The following is a 19,468-nucleotide window of genomic DNA, read 5'->3' as shown; positions in this document are numbered from 1 at the left end:
AATTTATTAATTCAACCATTTCCTTATCATAAGGCATCATCATATTTAATTAATTCATAACTTATATCCTAGCCTTATCATAAGGCATTGGCATAGTTTATCACTTCAACTCTCGCCTTATCGTAAGGCGTGAACATATTTTATTAATTCCTAACTTTTATACTGTTACCTTCTTATAAGGCTTCAACATAATTTATCAATTCAACTCTCGCCTTATCATAAGACATCAATATATCTTATTAATTTCTAAATTTTATACTCTCGCCTTATTATAAGGCGTCAACATAATTTATCAATTCAAAATCTACAATCAACAAGGTATAAAAGGAAATAATATCATACTAGCCGTCTGAGAAAGGTTTTTGCACAAACTTTCTTCGGCCTCAAACATCATCAAAGAGGAAAAGAAAAGGGAAGAAGGAACAAGGGTAACCCTCACTATCCATCTGCTTAAAACACACACACACACATGAAAAGTTTCCTCTCCACCCTTACCTCGAATTTGAAGAAACTTGAAGCTTTGGCTATGAAACTCATTTCTCCTTCTCTTGCTCTCTTATGGTTTACTCTTCTCTCTCCTACCTCTTTCACAAATTTTTCACGTATGAATAAATTCTCCTTATTTTTATTTCTTAAATAAATAAACCATAATTCTCCTATATTTGAATTAATTTCTAACAACTCCCTTCAACTCTCTATAACTTCACTCACCTCCCTAATTTCTTTAAATGTCTATTTTATTGCCCCAAAATTCATATTCTCATATTTTCTCTATAAATTAATTAAATAAATAAATAATCAAATTAAGTCTAGTTTACTGCTAAATCACAAATCCTCACTTCTCCACTAATTCTACCTAAGGTTAATCAACTTAAATAATTAATCTAAAAACACTCCAAAATTCAGTTAAAAATTAAATATAAAAAATTGGGGTGTTACAAATTTCTCCCACTTAAAGAAATTTCTCCCTCGAAATTTACGTGAAGAAAACAGGACAAGACTCGCTCCTCTAGCCCTCTAACTCCCACATCATGCTACCATCAACGATTCCTCCCCCCACTTCTTTTATTCCCACTCGCGGCTTCCAGCTGGATAACAGTTAAAGAAAAAAGAGTATCGACAATGTTTTACACACATGTTGAACACCAAGGTACAAACAAGTTCACAAAACCTATGCCAAATGAACTGATATGCTCTGATACCAACTATGCAACATCTTAAACCCCAAACACTTATTTAATAAAATATCATGCAAAACATAAAGAAATCAGTTCAACGCCTTTTATAAACACAAAACAAAGGATAACCAATCCCAGTGTTACACTATCAGAGTGACACGCGAAACTAAAGTGAACTCAAAAGCGATAAACCACAAAGAAGGTTACCACGCCATCCTCCAACTCAATAACATATAAGGCTTCTTTACTTGAGTATCTGTACCACCGGGGCAAAGAACAACACAAAAATAAACAGGGAGTGAGAATACATTAATATATGTTAATGGTGCATAAAACAACAAGGATAACTCTATAATATCATTCATGAATCACATATATTATTCCTAAAATTAATCAATCACAAATGCAGTTATGTATGCAATGCATTCACTCCTCTACTCTAATACATGGGTACCAAGGTTTTTAAATGTCAAAATTATATTACTGATTAATACCGTCACTGGTCCTCTCTCCGAACCAGGACTCGTCACAGGTCCCCTCTCTGAACCAAGATCCAACATTGGACCGAAGTCCCAGACTCATCACTGGTCCCCCTATGAACGAGAAACTCTTCATTGGACCGAAGTCCGTACACCTATTTTCGATATACATGATGAGTGAATGCGACAAACAATATAAATGTAATACTCATTGGACCAAAGTCCCAGACTCATCACTGGCCCCCTATGAACGAGAAATTCTTCACTAGACCGAAGTTCGTTCACCTATCTTCGATATACATGATGCATGAATGCGAAAAACAATATAAATGTAATACTCATATCAACCTCCAACTTCAAAACTCGTCTCAGGTTCCACTTTGAACCTACGACTCGTCATTGGACCAAAGTCTCAGACTCGTCATTGATCCCCTCTTTGAACCAATAACACGTCACTAGTATAAAAAACTAGATAACTACTACTGTTGTAGCGCTTCTAGACCCAATTTCCTTTGTTCAAATGAAATATTATTGTGTTAGCTTTCTAACACAACTGACGACACCTCAAACAGATTTACGAAACTCAAGTTACACGTCAAACAAGATAATTAATTCCCTTCTATGTCTATCTATGATTTTTTTCGCTTTCTTCCATTGAACAGATCCAAAAGCTCGCATATTTGAGTCTCAACCGCCCTAATACACACAATAAACATAAACATTAGCAATATGAATCAAACATCACAAATTCAACATTTTATCACATCAACATCACAGATTCAACATTTATCACAAGGCATCATCATATTTTATTAATACATAACTTATAATCTCGTCTTATCATAATGCATTAACATGATTTATCAATTCAAATATCGTCTTATCATAAGGAATCAACTTATTTTATTAATTCCTAACTTTTATACTCTCCCCTTATTATAAGGCGTCAACATAGTTTATCAATTCAACTCTCGTCTTATCATAAGGCATCAACATATTTTATTAATTCCTAACTTTTATACTCTATCCTTATTATAAGGCGTCAACTTAAATTATCGAATCAAAATCTACAATCAACAAGGTACAAAAGAAAATCATGTCATATTAAACGTCTTAGAAAGGTTTTGCAGAAACCTTCTTCGGTCTTAAATATCATCAAAGAAGAAAAGAAAAGGGAGAAGGAAAGAGGGTAAAGGATCATTGCTATTCATATGCTTAAAACACCCATACATGAATAGTTTCCCTCTTACATCGAATTCGAAGAAACTTGAAGCTTTGCCTATGTAATTCCTTTCTCCCATTCTTGCTCTCCTAGGTTTTGCTCTTCTCTCTCTTGTCTCTTTCACAACTTTTTCACGTACTGGCAAACTCTCCCTATTTTTCTTTCTTAAATAAATAAAATATAATTATCCTTTATTTTAATTAATTTCTAAAAACTTCCCACACCTCCCTAATTTCTTTAAAAGTCTACTTTATTGTCCCAAAACTCATATTCTCATATTTTCTCTAATAATTAATTAAATTAATGAAAAATTTAATTAAGTCTAGTTTACTACTAAATCACAAATCTCCACTTCTCGACTAATTCTACTCAAGGTTCATCAACTTAAATAATTAAACTAAAAACACTCTAAGATTCGGCTAAAAATTAAATATAAAAAATTGCAGTGTTACAGAGACAAAGAACAATGGCAACCAACTTAAATGGTCTTCGACAAAAATAATTATTTATGCAATAAGACAACATCTTAACTTGACACAAGAAGAAACATAATAATTTGTTTACGCAATTCGATCAATTTTTCTACTCTATGGGAGAGTGGAGCTCTCTGATTCTCTATAAAATAAAGATACTAAACACAATAACTTGCTTACGCAGTCCAATCAAACGATCTACTCTACGGGGGAGAGCATCTCTCTGATTCACTGTACTTACATTATTTGTTATAAAATATTACAAATAAGTTACAAAATAATAGTCGTTCAAGTTCCCAAGAACAAACTTTATTTTCTACCTTAGTGTTTCCTAATTTTTCCAACTTCTTATATATGAATCACACAATTTTAAGGTATTTAGAAGTATTTCTTAATTACCTTTAGATGTCTCCAAGGGTTTTCTAAGTTTCAAGAACGCACTCTTAGAAATTTATCTTTGCCTCTCTAAAATTACCACTAGCATTCACAAACCCTTATCTCCGTCTTCATCTTTAAAATTCTGAAGGTTGTTTAGTCAAGAATGATAAAGACACATATTTATAATTTCTGAAATCCAATAGATCCATTACAACTCCAAAACACAAAACATTAATGAATTGATTCATGACCGGAAAAAAAAAACAACGAAACCTAATACACTCAAATTGAGAAAACCAAACTCAGTCCCGACGAACCCAACCGCCCGCCACGCCGACTCTACTGTCAATCGGCCTCTCACGGCGTCGACTCCACCGCCAACCCTCGTTGACTTCCAGGATGATTTATGAGTTTTGCAATTTTAAAACATGCTTCATTTGTTTTTATCATTTAAGATTTTAAAGCTTACTTTAACAATTTGAATAATTTTGCTCCCTACCACTTTCTTTTTTTTAATATTCAATATTTTTTCTTTTGTATATTCAATATATTTGCTTGACTTAAGAAAACATAATGCAACTTATACATAATCAATTTACCATTCATGAAGGACTAGGAGTAGGTGAATGAGTGAGGCGGCTCAATAATCTTTTAAATCTAAAGTTTTTATTTTATTTTATAGTTAATACAAATACTTTTTTATTCAGAAGTTAATCATTCAAATTGTATTCTTACACCTTTTTGAAATGTGTAAACCTTCATTACACATTTAATTAATTTTCAACATAAAAGAGGAAAAGAATAATAATTGAAAAAGTGTAAACTCTACATTATTTTTCAGCTTATTCTGAGCCTTAGGCCTAGCCGGTTCTAATAATGATTTTGTAAGATCTTAATATTGAATTAAACTCCAAAGACTGCTTAGTACTACTAATTAAACTTTTGATTCAAACATAATCAAATTATTAAATATAAAAAAAAAAGGCATTAGCGTGTAGTAAGTAGCTAGATTAAAGTGGTTGATATTTGAATTAAAAAAAAAAAAGTGGTTGATATTTTATTCCTTGAGAGTATTAATTTTTGGTCAAACTATTTAGTTATTATAATTAAAAGAATTAAAATATGTAGCACACCACACCCTAATTTCATTGAACAGACACAGCCAATTTTACTTGGCAATTTCTATCATTGGTGTACGCTGTCGTTTTTGTTATTCTAGAGTTTAATATATGCTCATGGACTTTAAGAACGAGTCATTTTTGGTAGTTGGTATTAGAGCCGTTAAAATGGGCTATCCGGCTCTAAACGGGTCGGCCCTGGTGGGCCCTGGTTTTTTAGGGCTGGGCCAAAAAGGTCCGGTGTAATATGGACTCGAGATTTACTATCCGAGTCCGGTCCAAGATGGGCTTCGGGCTACCCAACACTAAATGGGCTTTTTTTATTACAAAAAATTAAAATAAAAACTCCATAATATTTATTATAAATAAAATTTTAAATTATGTTATTTTAAACATAATACATTTTAAGTATTATATTATCTCTTATAAATATTATAATGTGTTTCTAAATATAATATATGTCTAAATTGTATAAAATAATACTTGAATATTTTTTATAAAAGAAAAACTAATATAATGCGATGAAAAAATGTTGATTATATTAATGTATAATATTTAAAAGAGAAACATTGAATAAAATAGAGATAAAATTTAGTGAAGTGAGAAAAATGATATGCTATTTTGGAGTAAGATAATATAAATATTAATATATTTTTTAAAAATTTATAATTATGCGGGCTTAATGGGCTATCCACGGTCCATATGGGCTAGCCCTAATGGATAACGGGTTTTTCAGGGCTGGGCTAAAAAGACCCTGAAAAATATGGGCTCTAATTTTAAGGCCCAAACCCTATGATTTTTCGGGCCTGGCGGGCCGACCTATATGGGCTAATCTATTTTGACAGCTCTAGTTGGTATACGATATAGCAGCTATTTGTGCAGCTAATTAATGGCCATTGGATGCATCAAGTGAATTAATGTTATAAATAATTGATTATTTTAATAATGGATAAAAAATGATTAAAAAGGAAATTAATTACTATGAAATCAAATGTTCTATTAGTGATTGATAATTTAATTTATATTTAAGATGAACTATGTTTTTTTCTTATTGAATATAATAAATTTTATTTTTAATTCAGTTAAACTCTTTTTTATATTGTAGTCCATATAACTTTTCTTTTAAATTCATTTAAAAATTTATTTTAAATTTAAATTCATGTAAAATTTTCACTACTACTTTTAGTTTCAAATTTATAATTTAAATAGAATATTATTGAAGAAATATAATAGTTCATTTCATATTTATTAATTTCTGTTTTTATCAGTATTTTTATCAGTTAATAAACAATTAGTATATTTATAGAATCAATTTACTTGATATATCCAAACGTCAGTTACATAAAGTTCATAAATTTATAATGTATTATTTACCAATAATTTTATTTTTCATCTTGTTACTTTCAATATATTTTAGATTTTAGATTTTTTTTTTATTACTAATTTTAATATTTTACTTTTATAAATGTTTAGGCTGTATTTTTCAGTCAATTTTTTTAGATAAAATGTATTGTTATAATATAACATTAAAATATATTAGCATATATATTTATTATTTAATTTAATTAATTAATTTTAAATTTATTTATTTAATATTTAATTCAACAATTTAATCTTAAATTTAAAATTGTCATTAAAAAAACTTAAATTTAAAATTATGGGCAAATTAATAAAAGTTAGATATTTAAATTATTAGTCTGGAACTAAAGTTGGTAGTGAAAATTTTATATGAATTAAAACTTAAAAGAAAATCTTAAGTGAATTAAAAATAAAATTGATATATTTAAAAGGTCAAAAACATATTTAATCAGAAATATAAAATTAATTTCTCAATCACTAATTAATTAATTATTAAGAAATTGAACATTTGATTTCATAGTAATTAATTTCCTTTTTAATCATTTTTTATCCATTATTAAAATAATCAATTATTTATAAAATTAAATCACTTGATGCATCCAATGAATGACCATTAATTGGCTGCCCAAATGGCTGCTAGTTACAAGGCTGCTGAGGATCCAAGTTGCGATACAACCGCATAACAAAAACGCTGTAAAAAATGAGTTAGCCATCCATCATGTATGAAGTTCAAAACACTTCTGGTCTTAAATTGTAAATGAAAGTTATTGGAAAAATGAAGAAAACAAAATGCTTTAACACATCTTAGTCTCACCAAATTGTGTATTGTAAAGATATAGCATGTAAATTTGTTAAGACTCGTATAAATTTGAATGAATAAAAAAAAATGTTGTTAGTATAATTAAAGATATATTAGTTTGTGATAAATATGATCAAAAATATGTGTTTAGTTTATATTTTTTTTATCAAGATTGACCTTCTAAAAAGAAAGTTGAAGACAAAAGATGCTCTACAAAGAGCATAGTATATATGCAAACATTATGACGAAGAATTTTACACGGTTTATCTAACCCTAACTTTTTCCCGTTTAAACACAGCCTTCCAGGGCTAATCCCACCAACAACAATACTGACAAAACACCTATCATCATTCTTTGGCCATGTCTGTTATCATAGGCATCGAAAACTCCAACTATAAACATCAGTTTTAAAAAGTGTGAAAACCTCTGCAGAGGCGGTTAACAATGTGTGTGACATTCCTACCTCACAACGCCCTCAACATGTGCTCAAAAGTGATAGAGTAGCAATCACTATACCAGAAGAGGAATATCAAGTCGGTCTTGAAGCCTGCAAACACAACCTCCACGCAAGAATAATCTGGTCTAAAGAAACAACCTCCATGGAGGTTGGTGCCTTGCGTAGTAAGTTATTACCCCTTTGAAGTGCCCTGGGCAAATGGGGCATCACATCGCTTGACAAAGGATTCTAAGAATTATCTTTCTTAACTTTGGACAACCCCCAACAACATTGAGCAGTTGTCTCAAGATGACGTAGACATCCATATCAATAATATAGTTGAGAATGTCAACACCATCTAACAAGTTGTCTTGGATAGAACATTTTGACTCCTGAACCTACCAAGTTCATTGAGGATGTAGATGATAGATCCTCTAACTGTGAATTTGTTGATGCTACTCAAATAGAAATACAAGAGGATGTTGATTTAAACCACATACTAAACCATGAACACAAAACACCTGATAGAGTCAATAAAGATATGACTTTTTTGAAAACTTCTTGGGCTAATCTTGCAGATTTAGAGCCTGAAGTTGAAGTTTTAGACAACGAACACAATACACCACATTCTTTTCAAGCTGAGTTAAGTCTTGATGAACCTTTCACCAAAGTTTCCCCTAGGAAAAAACAAAGAATCACAAAATCACTTATGGCACCAGGTTAAAAAGTTAGGACTTCCAGCCATAGAAAATGATCTGCATCTACTAGAATGTAAAGGGTTTTGCAAACTCCCCTACAAGATTGGCCCTTAAAAGGGTAATTAAGAGTTACAAACCTGACTTATGCATCATTGTAGAGCCATGGAAGGATTTTTCTAAGCTTTTTGCTAATTGGTTCCATAGATTGGGCCTGGAGTTGTTTGCTACCAACATTAGAACGAATCTCCTTCCCAACATTTGGTATCTATGTGCCCATCACATTGACCCTACATTGGTGAACTATGATGATCAACAAGTCACTTTTACTTTTAAAGATAACAACAAGAATTTTTCTATTAGTGGTGTTTGTGCTTCAACTGATTACATAAATAGAAGGGAGCTTTGGTCAAACCTTACTTAAATCAAGTTTGCTCTCATTATTCCTAGGAGTTGTATTGGTGACTTCAATTGCATAATTGGATCACATGAGCATAGAGGCTCACACACACCTGCTAAAATCTCAATGGAATATTTCCACCATTAGTCTAATTCCCTAAACCTCATCCACTTACTAAACAAAGGTTCTTGGTTCACTTGGGAAAATGGTAAACAAGGCACCCAATACACTGAAAAAATAGACATATTTGTAGCCGGGAGTGAATTGCAGCTTGTTCCACCCTATCTTGTTCAACTCTCACTAAAGTCATATTAGACCATCATCCTTTGCTTTTGGACTTTCAAGATCTCGGGTATCACTCTAACTTCAAAATTTTGAAAATATGGGCCACCCACAAAGATAGTTCCAAATTAATTCAAAACATTTGAAACATCCAAAATTTTGGATATTCTATGTACACTCTAAGCACAAAACTTAAATGTTAAAAGAAGAACCAAAAATTTGGAATAAAACAATTTTGGAAATATACTTGATAGTGTTAAGATGGCAAATTCTAAGCTTGACAAGATTCAAGTACATATCAATGATCATGGTCCCTCTGAAGCCAGTTTGAATGAGGAAAAACAAGCTAAAATTGATCTTGAGCATGCTCTTTCCATGGAGGAACTCTTTTGGAAAGAGTAGGCAAAAACCAAGTGGCATAGGGAAGGAGACAGAAATACTACTTTCTTTCACAAATCAACTGCTATCATGAAACAATCCTACAAGAAGATGGCTTCTCTTAGAATTGATGGACTCATTGAAACTGACCCTAACAGAACCTCAATGTTATCAACTACTATAAATCTCATTTTATCAAATCACCTATAACCAAGGACAATGGCCTCATTGATGAAGTAACCTCAATGTTATCAACTACTATAAATCTCATTTTATCAAATCACCTATAACCAAGGACAATGACCTCATTGATGAAGTAACCTCAATGTTATCAACTACTATAAATCTCATTTTATCAAATCACCTATAACCAAGGACAATGTCCTCATTGATGAAGTAACCTCAATGTTATCAACTACTATAAATCTCATTTTATCAAATCACCTATAACCAAGGACAATGTCCTCATTGATGAAGTGATCCCTCACCTCATCATCAATGAAAACATCAATAATATGCTCACTGTCAAATTGTCAAATTGGATGTATGAAATGCTGTCATCGAATTCCCAACATGAACTCCAACAACGTGGTGCTCCTTCCCAAGTCCAACACTGCAAACATGAGACACCTTAAGCCATTATAGACCAATAGCCATGGTCAATTTCAAATTCAAAATCATTTCAAAAGTCCTGGCTGATAGGCTAGCCAAAATCTTCCTTCTTTGATCTTATAAGTCACTGGTAGAGCACTCAAATTATTAGACAGACGCGATAGAATGTACTATCTCAGCATACAAATCTCTACAATTCAACTCCAAATGCATATCACTTTTTGGAAACTTTGAGCATGGGGTTATATTATATACTGGAGCTTTCCAATTATATGAAACTATTTCAAAAAAGTGAGTTTGTCCGATGGATCGTCACTTTGATAATATATCTAATTATATTTTCATATATAATATGTATTAATCATTTATTGATCCATAAAAATAAAGTTACTAAAACTATACCCATTTAAATTAAAAGAGATGAAGCAGGAACTAGATTAAAACATGTATAGACCTTTTTTTTCTTATGCAACATACAAACCATATAACAGTTTAAAAAAATATGAAAATATTCATTTTAAATAATGCTTTTATTACTTTAAAACTAATTAAAACTGACAATACAATATAATTTAAAATTTTAATATAAAATAGAATGAAAACCTATCTGCTAATAAGATTATTCATTTTAATAACTTTAAATCTATTAAAATGAATGAGTTTTAAAAGGAGTAAGAAGACTGTATCTAACATATCTATTAGGAAGTATGAATATTCTAGTGACTTTTATTTTGTCAGATTCATTTTTTCAGTTTTTATCTTATTCGACTGAGAATAGCTTCTTGATTTTTATTAGACTTTTTGACGTTGTCGAAAATTCCAACTAACATATTAATAATGTTCAGACAATTGTGACAACTCAAAATGATACAAATTTGGTATGTCAATGAAATGTCATTTAAATTATGGCAAGAATATATACAAATATTTTACTTTAATCAAACTATTTTTATTTATTAGTGATTGTGCTTTACTCCTCTGTAACAAATTATAAGTGAATGAGATTAAGAGATATCTTTATTTCCTTTTCCATTTATTAATAAGAGAATGATTATCACGATGATTCCTTAAAAATGAAGTTCCTGAAACTATACCATTTTAATTAAAAGAGATGAAGCAGTAACTAGATTAAAACATTTATAAACCCTTTTTTTCTTATGCAGTAGACATAAAACATTTAAAGAACCAATTTGAGCTTAAAAAACTATGAATATTTTCATTTTAACTACTGCTTTTATTATACTTTAAAACTAATTAAATCTGACAATATAATATAATTTAAAATTTTAATATAAAATAGAATTAAAATCTTTTAGTTAATATGAATATTTATTAAAATAAATATTCATATTAACTCTTAAATATTATGTCAATTTTAAATATTTAAATTTATTTTAAATTCAATTTAATTATTTTTAAATTAATAAATAATTAAATATATTATTTCAAAATTATATTAAAATCAATAGTTACCAAATATTTAAAAAAAGTGCTTGTTATAGATTAAACCCTAATTGCAAACAATGAACATTCACAACAAGAGTTCCAAATTGTTTTGCTCTAGAATGCTGCTTCGGTCCAAATCATTATTACGAAGAAAATTAACTTTCAAAATAAAATCCAAAAAACTTTACAACTTCCTAAATCACATTTTGAATTGTGTGGATGATGAACAATGTGGCACAAAAGAGTGTGAATTGTGAATGAATAACACACATGAGTGTGAAATTGGTAAAAAAAGCATATATTCAAAACATTGAGCTGCAAATAATTTAAAAGTTTGGTTAAATATATTAAATATAAATAAAACACATAGGATGAAGCCTCAGAATTGCAGAATAATATCAGCAAGGCAAAAGGCCATTAAGTCCCAAAAGATGGTAACTTGAGATTGTTAATATGTTATCATCACAGGCTTGTGTTTCCAATATTGCATTTAGCGTAAATCAATCATCGAAAAAAGTGAAAAAAATTATGGGAAAATGTGTGTCTCATGGCCAATCCCAAGATGTAAAGGCAACAACGCTGCTCAACAAGGCAATGGAATATGAGACAAGTACCGACGGAGGAATCCTCTCCGAAAAGAGAAAACCATCAACGTCAGTAAACATTGTTCTATGACGGTTGCTTGGAGTTATACAAACACAATTTCAGTTTGCCCCCAGTGAGGGATTTGGAAAATCCCACCGTCAAAAGAGATGAAGAAAATAAAATATATACAATTGAAAACAATCCGAACAAATGTGATCAAGTTTAATAAAATGAATTGAAACAATACTAGTACAAACGATCACACTGATTTGATTAATCTATCTACAAATTCTGAAAATAAGAGAATAAAGCGAATGACGACAAAGAGGAGAGCAGTGACGACAAATTTATACTAGTTGGAAATTAGGTTTTGGTTCTGTGAATGGGTTTTGTCCAAGCAACGCCAGCCCATACCCAAATTAAGTCCTCCGCCACTTTTCCTGATGTCCCGGCTCCCACCTCTATTCTTGAAATAAATTTGTTGAAAATATACTCTTAAATTTAATTGAGGTATCAATATTTTTTTTCAATAAATTATTAATATTTAATATTATATCATATTTTAATGTTATTTTATTTTAAAGTGATTTTTAAATTTATTTACATTAAAAATTATATTCAACTAAAAGTAATGAGTACTAATGAATTTATCTTAATTTATGTAAATATCAAAATATGCTATTTACTTAAGTAAAATATTTTTAAAAATTAAAAACTTTTTTACATTTGAAGTTCTAGACTTTGTACGTTTGAAATATACCATGCTAGCTGAGATCATTGGCTTCTCCTTAGGCTCCCCTCCCTTTGATTACTTGGGAGTTCCCATCTTTGTTGGCAAGCCAAAAGCTAATCATTTTTTATCCATTGCAGGTAAGATTAAGCTTAAACTGGCAAATTGGAAAGCAAATCTTTTATCAATGGCTGGTAGAGTGCTCATGGTTAAAACTGTTATTCAAAGCATGATGGTGCACAACATCACTATCTATGATTGGCCAGCTAGCATCATCATCAAGAGTATTGAAGCTTGGACCAGAAATTTCATATGGAGTGGAAACATAGATAAGAAAAAGATGGTGACTGTGTCTTGGGACAAATGCTACTCTAGCACTAGGAAGGGAGGACTTGGCATAATCTCTTTAAAGCACTACAACAAAGCCTCTAACATGGTTCTTTGCTGGCAGTTCCTCAACAAAAGCAAGGACTGGGCTATTCTCTTGGCTAATAGGGTGATGAAGAATGGTAGAATGCTCAATTACTCCATAAAATCTTCACTTTGGAAAGGTCTTAAAGATATGCATGAGCTGGTGATGGACAACAGTATGTGGATTATAGGTAATGGGAAGGAAATTGATTTTTGGCTCGATAACTGGACAGGTGAAAAGCTGGTTCACAAGTATAACATCCCATCTAAATTTCATGATAAAATCAACACTAAAGTGGTGGACTGCTGGAAGGATAATGCCTGGGCTATTCATGACAATATTCTGCAAGCTTACCCCTCTCTTATGAACACTATTAGCAACTATTCCATCTCTGATCTTGACTCTGAAGATTTGCTGATTTGGAAGCCTGAAGAAAATGGTAACTTATCCATCAAGCATGCCTACAAGATGTTAACTAAGGACTCGTTTGCTGAATCTTGGTCAGATTTCCCTTGGGATTTGGACTCTGCTCAAGCTCACTCTATGACTACTTGGAGGCTTATGCACAACAAAATTCCTACGGATGATCAGTTTATCCTTAGGGGTCTCTCTTTTCCTTCCATGTGTTCTCTATGCAATGGAGCTGTTGAGACTTCTAAGCATCTTTTTTTCGATTGCCATTTTGCTGCTAGCATTTGGAGCTGGTTCAGTGAGGTTTTATCTGCAGCTTCTATCACTTCTTTAAATGATTGCCTCTGCATCTTAAAAGAGTCTTGGAGCAATCAAGCATTGGCTGTCATCAAGGCTAGTTTTGTTTTCATTATTTATCAAATTTGGCAATCTCGGAATTTGGTTCGTTTCGATAACAAAATGGTTCATTGGAAGACTTGTGTTTCTCTTGTCAAAGCTAAGGCTAGGATGGTGGGGAATGTGTCCATCAAAAAGACTGATAATTCCATAAAGAGTTTCTCTTTTCTTAAGAAGTTTGATATCACTCTTCATCCAAGACCTCCAGCCATGGTTAAGAATGTTCTTTGGTGCCCGCCGAATAAGCATTGGATTAAGTGTAATATTGATGGAGTTGTTGCGGGTTCTCCTTCTCTTGCTGCCTGTGGTGGCATTTTCAGAAATGATGCAGCAACTTTCATTACCAGTTTTTGTGCTTTCCTAAACATTGGCAATGTTGTCCGAGCTGAATTCATGGTTGCCATCCTTGCTAATTAAAAGGCCAAAGATATGAATTGGAACAGATTATGGTTAGAAACTGATTGTCTCTTGGTTGTGAAGGCTTTCTCGAACTCTAAATTGGTGCCTTGGAAATTCATTACTCGTTGGCTTACGTGTCGAGCTTATACGCTATCTATTGATTTTAGAATCACGCACATTTTTCGTGAAGCCAATTTTTGCGCAGATTTTCTGGCTAACATAGGTCTTAAAAGCAAAGCTTTCACTTGGTTTAATTTTGTACACAATGATATGTATTCGGAATACTTGTTAGACAAGACGGGAACCCCCCGCTTTAAGCTTTATTCTTAAGAGGTTTGGTTTTGGCCCCCCCTCTTGTCTTCTTTGTTTTCTTTTCTTTTTGATTATTAATATAATCCTTCTTTTTGGTTTAAAAAAAAAAAATTCTAGACATGTCGAGAAAAATTATAGATTTTTCGTTAAATAAATTAATGAATAAAAAATGGTAGATTCTAAAATGAGGGAGAAATTAAATTCCTCACTCATGAACCACTAATAATATACCCTTAGATCTATTTAAAAAAAATTTAAAGGTCCCGATTTGTTTGAAACAAAAAAATAACACTTATGTCTCCTCCACCGAATTCTTACTTCTGAACACTTATTCATCTTTTTCCATATCTTCATCTCCCCTCTTTGCCCTTATCATTGTCATCTTCCAAATTCAGATGAAGAAAAATTATATGATTATTCTTAAAATAAATTTCTCCTTTCCACTTTTTTGAGACTCAATGCATTTTTAAAGATTTTTTTTTCTTCATTTTAATGGTAGGTTTTCTTTATAATATTGTGTCTGTAACTGTAAAATAAAGGAAAGAGTGGGGTAGAAGAAGAATATAGAGAAAGGAAGAACAAAATGTTGTGCCTCAGAACACCCATGAATTGCGGTGCTTTGATGGGAATGGAAGAAGGCCGGGTCTCTAACAGTTGCATGTTGTGCCGTTGTCGGAAACCGCTGTGATCTTATACATGCAACTATTCTCTTATAAATGGACTTTCCTCCACATCAATATCCATTATGAATAGTTACACATAAATTGATTTCCTTGACTCTTTCACCATCCCCCTCTTATAGCAGTGTCTCCCTCACAACATTAATACTGATAAGAATTTTCATGATTTTTTTGGTAGAGTTTGAAATAAAAGACACCAACAATGAAAAGGTAAAAAAACATAAACATAAACAACATAAGAATTACTATTGGACAAAATCATGTTATGTTAAATTTGACATTTTATTTCAATTTTTAAGAGGTATAATAGAAAAGGAGATTTGAAACCACCAACAATAGTTGATTTTCCAGATTTTTTAAATTTTCATATGTATTATAAAGTTTTGTTGAAATAAAGGATAAGATTGGGTGGAAAAAATCTACCTAATACGTTTTAGGTTCTGAAAAATCAAAACAGTTAAATAATTGTAATAAATCTAATGGTAAATTATTGGTGGTACATCGGTAAATGATTTAATTGCTCCCTCATCTTAGACGTCACCGTAAAAATATAAAATTTGAGTTTTTTTTTGTTTTTCCACACCTTTTATTATTTAAATGTGTTTTATTCTCCGAAATTTTTTTCGCATATGTTTGACCAAATATAAAACCTATAAAAAAAAATTTAGTGACGTTTAAGATAGAAAACACAATCTTTTTCTACCATACACACAGAAAAAAACTCTACATAAGTTGGGCTTCAATAAATCTCAATAACTCTGTATTATAAAAACAAATCAGTATTGTGTATGCGATGATGAAAGTATGTAATGTCACTGTTGAGCTGCGTTTTTCTCACAATCTACCGCCTTCAATCATCGCCACCTTCACACTCACGACTGAGCTAGCTTCATTTTCTCTTATAGTCTTCCTTGCAATCCATTACAATTGTCTTCTTCATCGTCCCATGTTAACCAACTTTCCCAATGGCTAGAAAGTTTTTTTACCGTGGAGGATTTTGAGGTGAAAGTGGTGGCAATTTCTTCTTCTGGTAGCGGCTAAGGTAGTGGAAGATTCTTGTTCCGATGAATCCAGTGGTGTTGGTGGAAATAATGGCGGAAGTTGAGAAAGAGAATCATGCTCCTGCTTTGAACCTACTGTTCTCAAAAAACCTATCCAACACATATATTAAACTCTTATATGCATGAATTTGTATGTTGTATTTGTACTTATTTACCGAAGAATGAGCGGAAATGCGTCTCTTAAGATGATGCCAGAGACATGTGAGCTCCGGAATTGATGTTTCTGGAAGAAATAAAGTCACACCAACGGGTGGTCACGAGGGTCTGGCCCTCTTCCTATAAACCGATGAATGTTAGACCACTTGAAGGTGCCTCACTTTGTACGGGTTTTTAGTTATAATAAAACCAAAAAAATCATACCAAAATCAAAATGTTTTGGAAAAAAAAACACTACAACAAATAACGTTTTTTTATGACGGAACTTTCATCTTAGCCAGAAAAAAATCAAAATATTATGTCAAGTCGTGCCATATTTTACTTTTTTATAAAAATAAAAACAACATATTCCATTGGTTTTTGATAAAACCGAGGAAAAAACAAATCAGAACACACTTCGAATTTCAATTAAGGATGTTCATGTTTTTATTTGTTTATAAGTGAATATTAAATGATTTAACCCTTCGATTTCCTTAAAAACCAAGGGATAACATAATCAAATTTTATTATAAAAGCACTCGTTAAATAGATTTTACCATAATCCTAACTTTTATGTTGTCGCCTCAAACTAGTACGCATCATTCTTTAGGATGAATTGCAAGACAGAATCCTTGAACAAAATATTTTTTCTGCCCTTGTAATCTATCTCACATAATGGTGTTTATGTTGTATTTTTGGAACAACTCTCTGTTAAAGAATGTTGGAAAAGTTTCTTATGATAGATTACAAATACAAAAAGTCATTCCTTCTTCCAAGTTAAACAAAAAAGATTGTTCAGCTTTTGAAAATATATATGCAACAAAATCTGAAATTGCAGCGACAATGATGAATTTGGAATTTTTTTAAATATTTTGTGTAAATAATGTAATGTATAAAAAAAATAGATATCATTCAACTCGGTTTTATTCTAAAATCAATGATCTTACTTATTTTATTTTATTTTATTTTTCTATTTAAAATAGAAAATACGTTTCCCCTCGATTTTAAGAAAATCGAAGGAATATGTTACACAACTACAACAACGAATCTCTACCCTACATTGTTAAAGGAACAACGCTCAAGATATTGCCAAGACATCAATCCACAACAAAATATCTACATCCACCACTATATATTTTTCTTGTGAAAGTATTTTCCTTGATAACATTTGCCCAAGATAATGAAATTTTGGAACTTAAAAAATCTTGCAAAAGTTCTCAATGATGGATTGCAAGTGCAAAAAATCATTCTTGCTTCAAGTTAAATAAAGAAGGGATATCAACTTTTAAATAACTTATTAAAAGTTGGATGTATTCAAACTATTGAACTTGAAAAGAATGTGCACAAAAGGTATGCAACAGGATCTGGATTAGAGCAAGGAGAATAACATCTACTATGATAACATTGTATTTGTTGTATCTCTCCCATTTACTTTCAATAGCAAATTATTTAATTCGATAATTGTGCAATCGATACAATTAGATAAATTATATATCATTTCAAAACTGTTTTGTTAAGTGGATTACAATTCTTGTGATTGTAATTAGATTTCAAATCAAAAAAACCATAAGAAAATTCTGATCAAAATTGACTACACAACAAGTGATTGTTTCACTTAATCATTTCGTTAGAAAGATTACATGCGTGTTTAAATTCAAACGAATTGTGTTGATTGTTGAAATATATCGATTCAATTGATTTTCACTATCGTTTCTATCTTGGTGGTTTTAACGCATATCTGAGTTTTACGATAACGGTTCGGATTAGACGACTTGATCCGGGCGTTTTCTGTTGTCCATAGTTACAACATTTAAAAACAATATTTTTACCAAATAGTTTTAATTAGGGGTCTATTCACCCCTCCTCCCCCTCTAGATAGGTTGCCTTCGCCAAACACTTTTTTTCTGGTTTGACTTAGCAGGAGCAGTCAGTGTTTTAAAAACCGGACCGGACCGGCCGGTCGGACCGGTCGAACCGGGAACCGGCCAGGTAACCGGTCTGGTTCAATAGCTGGATCGGGAATGTCATTGAACCGGTGTGAACCGGTCAAAACCGGTGTAAACCACTAAAACCGGGAAAACCGGCGGTTTTTGTGAACCGGTGGTTTAAATGCATTTTTTTATTTTAAAAAATTAAAATAATGTCATTTTGACTATTTTAATTAAAAATTAAAATAAAATTAAAATTAAAAAATAAAAAAATGATCGTAGATGCGGTTGATTTTGTTACAGGTGATTTTGATATCGAAGAAGGAGATCCCAACATTGAAACAATTTTTCTTTTATTGAAATTAAATTTAGTAGACAATGGAATTATTTTGTTATAAATTATTCAATTAAATTATGTTGCAATTAAACTTTTGTTTATATTTTATAATTATGTCCTATTTGATTGTGTGTGATACCTATGTGTAAAATTTGAATTTAAATTATGAACTTGTGAATTTTTAATAATATGATGTTTTCAAAAAATTTAAGTACTAGTTATATTTTGTAGGGACTAAATCATCCGGTTCGACATATTTTATACTTATATAATTTTGTTATAACGACCGGTCTATTCAACCGAGTTGTCCGGTTTAACCCGGTTTAGTCATGCGGTTCGACCAGTGACCCAGTGGTTTGACCAATAAACCAGTGACCCAGTACCCTCACCGGTTTGATGTCCGGTCCGGTTTTTAAAACATTGGGAGCAGTGATGCTTTCCTTCACAGATGTTTTCTATTTTTTTCAAAGTGAAAACTGGTGTCACATCAGCACGCTTCTCAGTCTCTGATTCTTCATCAGACTCAGGTTGGTGTGAGTCTTCTGCAGAATCTTCCTCCTCCTCGGCAACATTTCCTCCTTCCTGCTCTTCCTCTACAACTTCCTCCACATCATTTTTGACATCCTCTTCACATAGTCTTTATTCCTTAGCATTGTTATTTTCAGTTTGCATCCTTATAGATGCTTCTGCTAAAACTACCTCTTGTTTTTTGCAGCTTCCTTCATCAACTAATTAAGGGTCTTATTATCTTCCCCAGACTCTTCCTCATCACTAGGTTCATTGTCTTCCACATTCTTCTCAGGATTGTCTACCACTGACACTTCAGC

At 31.6% G+C, this 19,468-nt stretch overlaps 1 non-coding gene across 1 annotated transcript; it reads right to left on the bottom strand.

The window, feature by feature from the left end:
* Positions 1–11,629: 11,629 nt before the first annotated feature.
* Positions 11,630–11,727, bottom strand: LOC131645306 (small nucleolar RNA SNORD96 family). Its single transcript, XR_009296936.1, has one exon. It is a non-coding gene; the product is annotated as a small nucleolar RNA SNORD96 family (small nucleolar RNA).
* Positions 11,728–19,468: the final 7,741 nt, after the last annotated feature.

Source organism: Vicia villosa, linkage group LG1 (assembly GCF_029867415.1).
Source record: "Vicia villosa cultivar HV-30 ecotype Madison, WI linkage group LG1, Vvil1.0, whole genome shotgun sequence".
Classification (NCBI taxonomy): domain Eukaryota; kingdom Viridiplantae; phylum Streptophyta; class Magnoliopsida; order Fabales; family Fabaceae; genus Vicia; species Vicia villosa.
Note: the sequence above shows the minus strand (reverse complement) of the source record. Positions and strands in the feature narration are given on the sequence as shown.